Here is a 9,960-nt window from a genome sequence, read left to right as displayed (position 1 = left end):
AAGGTGCAGAGTTAAATAGTGTAACAGCCACAGGAAAGAAGCTGTTCCTGAACCTGCTGGTCTGGCAACGGAGAGACCTGTAGCACCTCCCGGATGGGAGGAGGGTAAAGAGTCAGTGGTTGGGGTGAGAGCAGTCCTTGGCGATGCTGAGCGCCCTTTGCAGACAACGCTTGCTTTGGACAGACTCAATGGAGGGGAGTGAGGAACCGGTGATGCGTTGGGCAGTTTTCACAACCCTCTGCAGTGCTTTCCGGTCGGAGACAAAGCAGTTGCCATACCATTGGAAAGTGGCGGCGCTGCCTTGCAGCTGCGGCTCGCCTGCAGTCCGTTTGTCTTTTCTGTTTTTTGTTTTCTCTTGTCCCATTTTTACAGTTTATTTTGGTTTATTTAGTTGTGTATGTATGTGTGGGGGGAGTGGGTGTAACATATTTTATGACTCTTCCTTCGGGGGGGGATGCGACCTTTCCTGCCGTATCCCCCGTCTCCGTGTCCGTCTGCGCTGAGGCCTATCGCGGAGCTGGCGGCCTCCAACTGGGACCGACCTCGAGGCTGCGGAGGCAGAGCCAGGACTTACCAACGCGAGGCTGGCCGACTTCGGGGCTGTGGTTGCGGTGCGACCCAACTTCCGACCCGACTTTGGAGCCTCGGAGGCTCGGCCGCGGGCCAGTGGACGACATCATCGGGAGCTCGCAGGTCACAGGTTGGTGACCTGTTTTTCCGGAGCTCCCGCAACTAACAGCTGCGTCCGCTGGACTGGACGGCGGCAGCTCCGGCAGCTTCGACCGCCCCGGGCTGCGGAGTTTGAACCGGCCCGTTTGCGGAGCACGGATTCAGCCGCGGGACTTACTTACCATCACCCGGCGGGGTCACAACATCGGAGGCTTGGATTGCCTCAGCGCAGAGGGAGAGCAAGGAGGGAAGAGACAATGACTTTGGGACTTTAAACTGTGTTGAGTTATTTATTCTATGTTATGACTGCAGGCTAAACCATTTTGTTGCACTGAAAAGTGCAATGACAATAAATTGAATCCAATCCAATACTGTGACACAGTTGGTAAGGATGCTCTCGATGGTGCAGCGGTAGAAGTTCACCAGAATCTGAGGAGACACAATCTGTAACTCCAGCAATATTTAGTTTAGTTTAGTTTAGAGATACAGCACGGAAACAGGCCCTTCGGCCCACCGGGTCCGTGCCGACCAGCGATCCCCACACATTAACACCCATGAGGGACAATCTATACACTTGCCAAGCCAATTAACCTACAAACCTGAACCACTTTGGAAGGTGGGAGCAAACCGAAGGTCTCGGAGAAAACCCACGCAGGTCACGGGGAGAAGGTACAAACACCATACAGACAGCACCCGCAATCGGGATCGAACCCTGGTCTCCGATGCTGCATTCGCTGTAAGGCAGCAACTCTACCACTGCTGCACCATGACTACTGATACTGATAATCTGCCTTGAAGCATGTTATTATCTTTCATCTACCGCGTTTAGAATATTGTGTTCTGTTCTGGGCACCATGTTATAGGAAAGATATTGTCAAGCTTGAAAGGGTTCAGAAAAGATTTCCGAGGATGTTGCCAGCACTGGAGGGTGTGAGCTACAGGGAAAGGTTGAGTAGGCTGGGTCTCTATTCCATGGAGCGTTGGAGCATGAAGGGGTATCTGATAGAGGTGTACAAAATCATGAGAGGAATAGATCGGGTAGATGCACAAAGTCTTTTACCTAGAGTAAGGAAATCGAGGACCAGATGACATAGGTTCAAGGTGAGTCTGAGAGGTAACTTTTTCACACAGTGGGTGATGGAAGTATGGAACAAGCTGCCAGAGGAGGTAGTTGAGGCTGGGACTATCCCATTGTTTAAGAAACAGTTGGACAGGTACATGGATAGGACGGGTTTGGAGGGTTATGGACCAAGCGCAGGCAAGTGTGACTAAGGTAGCTGGGACATTGTTGGTAGGTGTGGGTGAGTTGGGCCGAAGGGCCTGTTTCCACACTGTATCACTCTACAATTCTGTGACTCAATTACAACATTTAAAAGGTGGTGTGTGGGACAAATTTCTTACACAGAGGGTGGTGGGTGCCTGGAATGTGCTGCCAGGGGTGGTATTAGAGGATGGTAGTGGAGTGTGAGCGAGTTTTATATGGGCAAATGTTGGCCCACACAGCCCCATTAAAATGAAGAAGGACTCTGAGGGAAGAGAGGGAGGGGGAGAGGAGAGAGGGAGGGGGGGGGGGGAGGGGGGGGGGGGGGAGGGGGGGGGGGGGGGGGGGAGGGAGAGAGAGAGAGAGAGAGGAAAGGAGAGAGGGAGGGAGGGAGGGAGAGGAGAGAGGGGAGGGATGGGCTCTGTGTTCGAGGAAGACTGAGCTACTGGGACAAACCCGGGACCACCAGCGCCACCGTGTGGTCAGGACCGAGCTGATGGGAAGAAGCCCTCGAGAGCCAGTGCCTCAACTGGGGCTAAGATTGAGTAACCCCACGAGGCAAGCCTGAGATGTCAGTGCCCTGCCCTGCCCACAACAATAAGGGACCGCGCCCACACACACAGACAAAGACTAAGCTGCCAGAACAATGCAGAGACTGCCAGCGCCTCCTCTCGAGGCACAGGTGAACTGCAGGGAGAAGCCTGAGATCGCCACACCTTCTCCTGCAAGACCAAGACTGAGCTGCCGGGACAAGCCTGAGATCACCAGCACCCCAAAACTACGCATGGGTCCTGACAGTGAGGGACAGCGCCTCCAAGTGTCAACAGGCATCCTTACCGCTGTAAATAATATATGTATGTGAGTTCACCCCACTGCGAGTGTCCATGTGGGCACCAAAGATACTAAAGGAGAGCTCCTCTAGTATCTTTGGTGGGCACTGCCAAACCAGGTGTCTTTCTCAATGCCACACCCCTTATCCAGGCAACATTCTGTGAATAGACACAGAGTGCTGGAGTAACTCAGCGGGTCAGGCAGCATCTCTGGAGAACATGGATAGGTGACGTTACACAGAGTGCTGGAGTAACTCAGCGGGTCAGGCAGCATCTGTGGAGAACATGGATAGGTGACGTTACACAGAGTGCTGGAGTAACTCAGCGGGTCAGACAGCATCTCTGGAGAACATGAATAGGTGACATTTTGGGTCAAGACCGTTCTTCAGACATTCTGGGAAATCTCCTCTGCACCCTTGCCAAAGCCTATTCTTTGCAGAATATGTAAATTCACACCCTTTCTTGAAGCTACAAGAGTCTAACTTAAACTAAAGGTCCTGGCAACGAAAAAACGAGATTAAGATGCTTCCACTGTCTCTGATCTAGGCTACATAAGCCAATGTTGTATGACACAGAACTTTACACACATTATCTAAATGGTGGCCGATTGGGAAAGGGGGAGATGCAGCGAGACCTGGGTGTCATGGTACACCAGTCATTGAAGGTAGGCATGCAGGTGCAGCAGGCAGTAAAGAAAGCGAATGGTATGTTAGCTTTCATTGCAAAAGGATTTGAGTATAGGAGCAGAGAGGTTCTACTGCAGTTGTACAGGGTCTTGGTGAGACCACACCTGGAGTATTGTGTACAGTTTTGGTCTCCAAATCTGAGGAAGGACATTATTGCCATAGAGGGAGTGCAGAGACGGTTCACCAGACTGATTCCTGGGATGTCAGGACTGTCTTATGAAGAAAGACTGGATAGACTTGGTTTATACTCTCTAGAATTTTAGAAGATTGAGAGGGGATCTTATAGAAACTTACAAAATTCTTAAGGGGTTGGGCAGGCTAGATGCAGGAAGATTGTTCCCGATGTTAGGGAAGTCCAGGACAAGGGGTCACAGCTTAAGGATAAAGGGGAAATCCTTAAAACCGAGATGAGAAGAACTTTTTTCACGCAGAGAGTGGTGAATCTCTGGAACTCTCTGCCACAGAGGGTAGTTGAGGCCAGTTCATTGGCTATATTTAAGAGGGAGTTAGATGTGGCCCTTGTGGCTAAGGGGATCAGGGGGTATGGAGAGAAGGCAGGTACGGGATACTGAGTTGGATGATCAGCCATGATCATATTGAATGGCGGTGCGCAGAAACGGCATTTCGTTTGGACCTCTAGGGGTCCAAATGACAATTAAATTGACTCTTGACTCTTGACTCTTGCAGGCTCGAAGGGCCGAATGGCCTACTCCTGCACCTAATTTCTATGTTTCTATGTTTCTATACCTATTCACAACAGATAGACACAAAAGCGCTGGAGTAACTGAGCGGGACAAGCAGCATCTTTGGAGAAAATGCATAGGTGACTTTTCGGGTCGGGTCCCTTCAGATTCAGGGATACAGTCTGATCCATTGAGTTACTTTGGCACTTGTTATCTATCTTCAGTATAAACCAGCATCTGCATTTCCTTTCTACCCTCTTATTGACTTCAACTGTATTTGATGCATGAATGGGGCATTTTTATTGTCCCGCTTTAAGAGCGGCACGGTGGCGCAGCGGTAGAGGTACTGCCTTACAGCGCCAAATACCCTGGTTGGATCCTGACCATGGGTATCGTCTGTATCGAGCTTGTACATTCTCCCCGTGACCCTCCAGTTTCTTCCCACACTCCAAAGATGTACAGGTTTGTAGGTTATTTGACTTGGGTAAAATTGTAAATTGTCCCTAGTGTGTGTAGGATAGTGCCAGCGTACGGGGATTAGTAAAGGGTCTGTCCCACGAGCATGCGACTCCATGCGGCAAGCGCGACCTATAGCCCGCAGCCGCCTCGACGGCGTACGCATGGAGGTCGAGTGAGTGACGTGAAGTTCGAGCGAAGTCCGACGGGCGTACGGCGTTGAGGCGGCTGCGGGCCGGCAGGCCGTTGCCGCGCTGAATTTTGAACCCAGTCAGTTTTTCGGAGCCCCACGCGATGTCGGGACCAGCTCCGCACAACTCCATACGGCTCTGGCAATCGAAGTGGGACCGGCTCTGCGAGGCCGTACGGCTCAAGCGACCACGTTAGGTCACGCTTGCCGCATGCAGGCACATGCTCGTGGGACCGGCCCTTTAGTGTCCAATCAGAAGAGCAGGAGTAGGAGTAAACGGGTCCTTTTCACAATGGCAGGCAGTGACTAGTGGGGTACCCCAAGGCTCAGTACTGGGACCCCAGCTATTTACAATATATATTAATGATCTGGATGAGGGAATTGAAGGCAATATCTCCAAGTTTGCGGATGACACTAAGCTGGGGGGCAGTGTTAGCTGGGAGGAGGATGCTAGGAGACTGCAGGGGACTTGGATAGGCTGGGTGAGTGGGAAAATGTTTGGCAGATGCAGTATATAATGTGGATAAATGTGAGGTTATCCATTTTGGTGGGAAAAAAGGGAAAGCATACTATTAGCTAAATGGGGGCCGATTGGGAAAGGGGGGGATGCAGCGAGAACTGGGTGTCATGGTACACCAGTCATTGAAGGTAGGCATGCAGGTGCAGCAGGAAGTAAAGAAAGCGAATGGTATGTTAGCTTTCATTGCAAAAGGATTTGAGTATAGGAGCAGAGAGGTTCTACTGCAGTTGTACAGGGTCTTGGTGAGACCACACCTGGAGTATTGCGTACAGTGTTGGTCTCCAAATCTGAGGAAGGACATTATTGCCATAGAGGGAGTGCAGAGACGGTTCACCAGACTGATTCCTGGGATGTCAGGACTGTCTTATGAAGAAAGACTGGATAGACTTGGTTTATACTCTCTAGAATTTAGAAGATTGAGAGGGGATCTTATAGAAACTTACAAAATTCTTAAGGGGTTGGACAGGCTAGATGCAGGAAGATTGTTCCCGATGTTAGGGAAGTCCAGGACAAGGGGTCACATCTTAAGGATAAAGGGGAAATCCTTTAAAACCAAGATGAGAAGAACTTTTTTCACACAGAGAGTGGTGAATCTCTGGAACTCTCTGCCACGGAGGGTAGTTGAGGCCAGTTCATTGGCTATATTTATGAGGGAGTTAGATGTGGCCCTTGTGGCTAAGGGGATCAGGGGGTATGGAGAGAAGGCAGGTACGGGATACTGAGTTGGATGATCAGCCATGATCATATTGAATGGCGGTGCAGGCTCGAAGGGCCGAATGGCCTACTCCTGCACCTAATTTCTATGTTTCTATGTTTCTAAGAGCAGTGTCCTCAATAGTGGAGCGCAGCAAGCAAGAGGATGACCCTCGTCACCCACTCTTCCAACACGTCCAGGCACCAACAAGGTTAAAATCCAGAAATAGCTTCCTACATGCAGTTCAACACCTGTATGATAACCCGCCCGCACCTGTAGGATAGATGCTTGGGTGACACACATACAATCAAAAACCTCACACACCGACACTATATATACCCTGAGGAGTCCCTTCCATTGGGAGCGAAAGAGACAGGGTCAGACTGGCTCTGTCTCAATCGCCTCAGAACACAGGTCGGACGGTGCAAAGCCCTCATGCAGAAGTGGGTGTACAACAAGGGTGGACCAACCGAATGGGACCGTGGGGAGGCAACCCAAACTATGGAGCACTGACTTACCTGCCCATCTCCTCCCAGAGTCCTGATAACCAGAAGATCTCAAAGTCATGCAATGGCTTGGAAAAGTGTACCGACACGACAGGAAGAAGAAGGAAAGTGTACAGGGATCGTTGGTCAGCCCGGACCCAATAGACAATAGACAATAGGTGAAGGAGTAAGCCATTCGGCCCTTCGAGCCATTCAATGTGATCATGGCTGATCATCCCCAATCATTACCTGTTCCTGCCTTCTCCCCATATCCCCGACTCCGCTATCTTTAAGAGCCCTATCTAGCTCTCGCTTGAGATTGAGGACCGGCGTGGTGAGGTCCCTGTTTCCACGCTGTATCTCTAAACAAACTGAACCAAACTCCGAAATCCAGTTTAGTTCTTCATTCTTAGACCATGGGATGTACTGAGTTTCAGTGCAAAGTTGGCCTGATGGAACTTGACATCAGTTCTAAAATGCACTTGACCTCAGTGTGAAGTTGTAGATGATTTAGAGGGGGAAATTTGGTGATTATTGGACTAATTTGCCTTTCCTGCATTTTGCAAATAGGGATCTACTTGGTAAACGTTCTACAATGGTGGGTGGTTGTGAATATTGCCCCTGCACTGGGACAACTTGTCTTGAGGTGTTGCTGATTCTGGAACATAGGTACTGGGCACCTTGACTATTGTGCAGGAAGGAATGCAGATGCTGGTTTACACCAAAGATAGACACAAACTGCTGGAGCAACTCAATAGACAATAGACAATAGACAATAGGTGCAGGAGTAGGCCATTTGGCCCTTTAAGTCGGCACCGCCATTCAATGTGATCATCGCTGATCATCCCCAATCAGTACCTCGTTCCTGCCTTCTCCCCATATCCCCTGACTCCGCTATTTTTGAGAGCCCTATCTAGCTCTCACTTGAAATCATCCAGAGAACCTGCCTTCACCGCCCTCTGAGGCAGAGAATTCCACAGACTCACCACTCTCTGTGAGAAAAAGTGTTTCCTTGTCTCCGTTCTAAATGGCTTACTCCTTATTCTTAAATTGTGGCCCATTGTCTATTGTATCTGGCACTGTGAGGCAGCAACTCTACCGCTGCTCCACTGTGCCACCCTGAGCTATCTTTAGCCTTTATCCACCCATCTGCCAAAATATCTCTTTTCACTTGTATCCACCTATCACTTACTTTGTTCCCCAAACTCTTTTGTTTCCAAACTAACCTCCCAAAACTTAATCTGTTGGAACAAGAGGAATTAGGAGCTCAGGTCTCAGTTAAAGAAATAGAAAAGACAATAAATTCGCTGAAGAACGGTAAAACGCTAGGACCTGATGGATTTAGTAATTAATTTTATAAAAGATTTTATGAGATAATCTCACCATGCTTACAAAAACTGTACACACACGCTTTTAAAGAACAAAAACTACCAGAAACATTAGCCGAATCAACTATTACACTCATGCCTAAAAAAGATAAAGATCTAGAAGACCCTGGTTGATATAGAGCCATCGCACTGTTAAATACAAATCAGAAAATATTAGCGAAGACCCTAGCGAGAAGATTGGGTGAATATGTTAGTAAATTAATAAATGCTGATCAAATGGGGTTTATACCCAAGAGATATTCATTTAATAATTTGAGACACTTGCTTAATATAATGCATTAATATAACATTGAATAAGAAGACTTATCAATTATTTAATTGGATGCAGAAAAGGCATTCGACCAAGTGGAATGGGAATACCTCTTCAAAGTATTCCAAAAATTTCGAATGGGAGAGAATTTTATCTCATGGGTAAAACTATTATATGATAAGCCAACTTCTAGAATATTGACCAATAACATACTATCTCAGAAGTTTTCCCCTCTCTCTCTCCCCATCTCTCTCGCTCCCCTCACTCTCTCCCCCCTCTCTCTCTCTCCCCCCTCTATCTCTCCCCCACCTCTCTCTCTCCCCCCTCCCTCTCTCTCCCCCCCCTCCTTTACCCCCCCCCCCTCCCCCCCCCCCCCTTCACCCCCTTCACCCCTCCCCTGCCCCCCTTCCCTCCACCCCCCTCACCTCCCCTCTCCCTTCCCCCCACCTCTCCCCCTCCCTTCCCCCCCTTCCCTTCCCCCCCCCTTCTCCCCCTTCCCTCCCACCCTCTCAGGAGGCCCCCTCTCTCCTCCTCCCCTCTCTCTCTCTCCCATTTCTCTCCCCCACCACCCACCCACCCACCCACCCTCTCCTCCTCCCCCTCCACTCCCATCTCCCTTTGTCTCTTACCTTTCTGTCTCCGCCTCTATCTCTCAGTCTCTCTCCATTCTCTCTCTGCCCTCACTCTCTACCCTCCCCCCCCCCCCCCCCCCCCCCCCACACCTCTCTCTAGACGCGCCCGCGAGTTGGGGGCTATGCGTCAGTGGATAGGGCGATTATGGGGTAAAAGGAGCAAATTAATAAAACTAATATAATATCAAGGGGGGTAGTTAGTGTGTGTGCTGGGGGGTAGTTAGTGTGTGTGACGCCACATGCCGCCCCCTCACCCCTGCCCAAATGCACGTTGGACAGCGTACAAAACAAAGCTAGTCACCGTACTTCGGCACATCATGAACCACATCCTAAACATCTCAAGTCTGCTTTTTTTCATAAATTCACAAGTGATAGGAGCGGAATTAGGCCATTCGGCCCATCAAGTCTATCCGTCAATCTCTCCCTCTCAACTCCATTCTCCTGCCTTCTCCCCACAACCCCTGACACCCGCACTAATCAAGGATCTGTCTATCTCTGCCTTTAGACAGGACCCATTGACTTGGCCTCCACAACCGTCTGTGTGTAGGAAAAAGACGTCGGAAATGCTTTGAGGATTGCCTCAGAAGTAAGTCTTCGCTTGCAAATCGTACAACTAACTGACCCTTGCAAGCAATTCGCTAAATCTGGTCAAAAGTTGAAGCGACCGGATAAACTGTCTCCCCCCCCCCCCCCCAAAAAACCCACAAAAATCTGGTCTCGGGACGGGACAGATTGGAAGCGGATTGTGACTCAACTTGGTCTCTTCTCTCTCCGACAAAGAACGGATTCATTTCTCCCTCTTTCTCTCCACCGCTCCTTTAAGTAAGTTGTATAGCGATGGTTTCCAAGAGAGGCGGAACAGGACCCAAGATTTTAGTTGCCCCCCCCCCCCCCCCCCCCTCCCCCCTCCCCCCCCCCCCTATCACTTTTTTTTTTTTCATTTTGAGTGGATGTGATCCATTGTAAAAGTCGTGAAAAGAGACATTCCCCGCTTCCTTGAGCTTCACCCTTGACTGGGCGAGCATAAAAATACTCGTCTCCATTAAATCAAAGGTTTCTTCTGTTCCCTGGGAAAAACAAAAACAAAAAAAAAAAGGCCTGGGGTTTGGCGGTTGACAGTTCGGGTCCCGCAAACTCTGCCGGTGCCGGCCCGGCGCGATGAACCAATGGTTTGGGGCTCGTTGTCCGAATGGTTTAACTAATACAGAGCTCACTT

Source organism: Leucoraja erinacea, chromosome 3 (genome assembly GCF_028641065.1).
Source record: "Leucoraja erinacea ecotype New England chromosome 3, Leri_hhj_1, whole genome shotgun sequence".
NCBI lineage: Eukaryota > Metazoa > Chordata > Chondrichthyes > Rajiformes > Rajidae > Leucoraja > Leucoraja erinaceus.
This window is presented reverse-complemented; position numbering follows the sequence as displayed.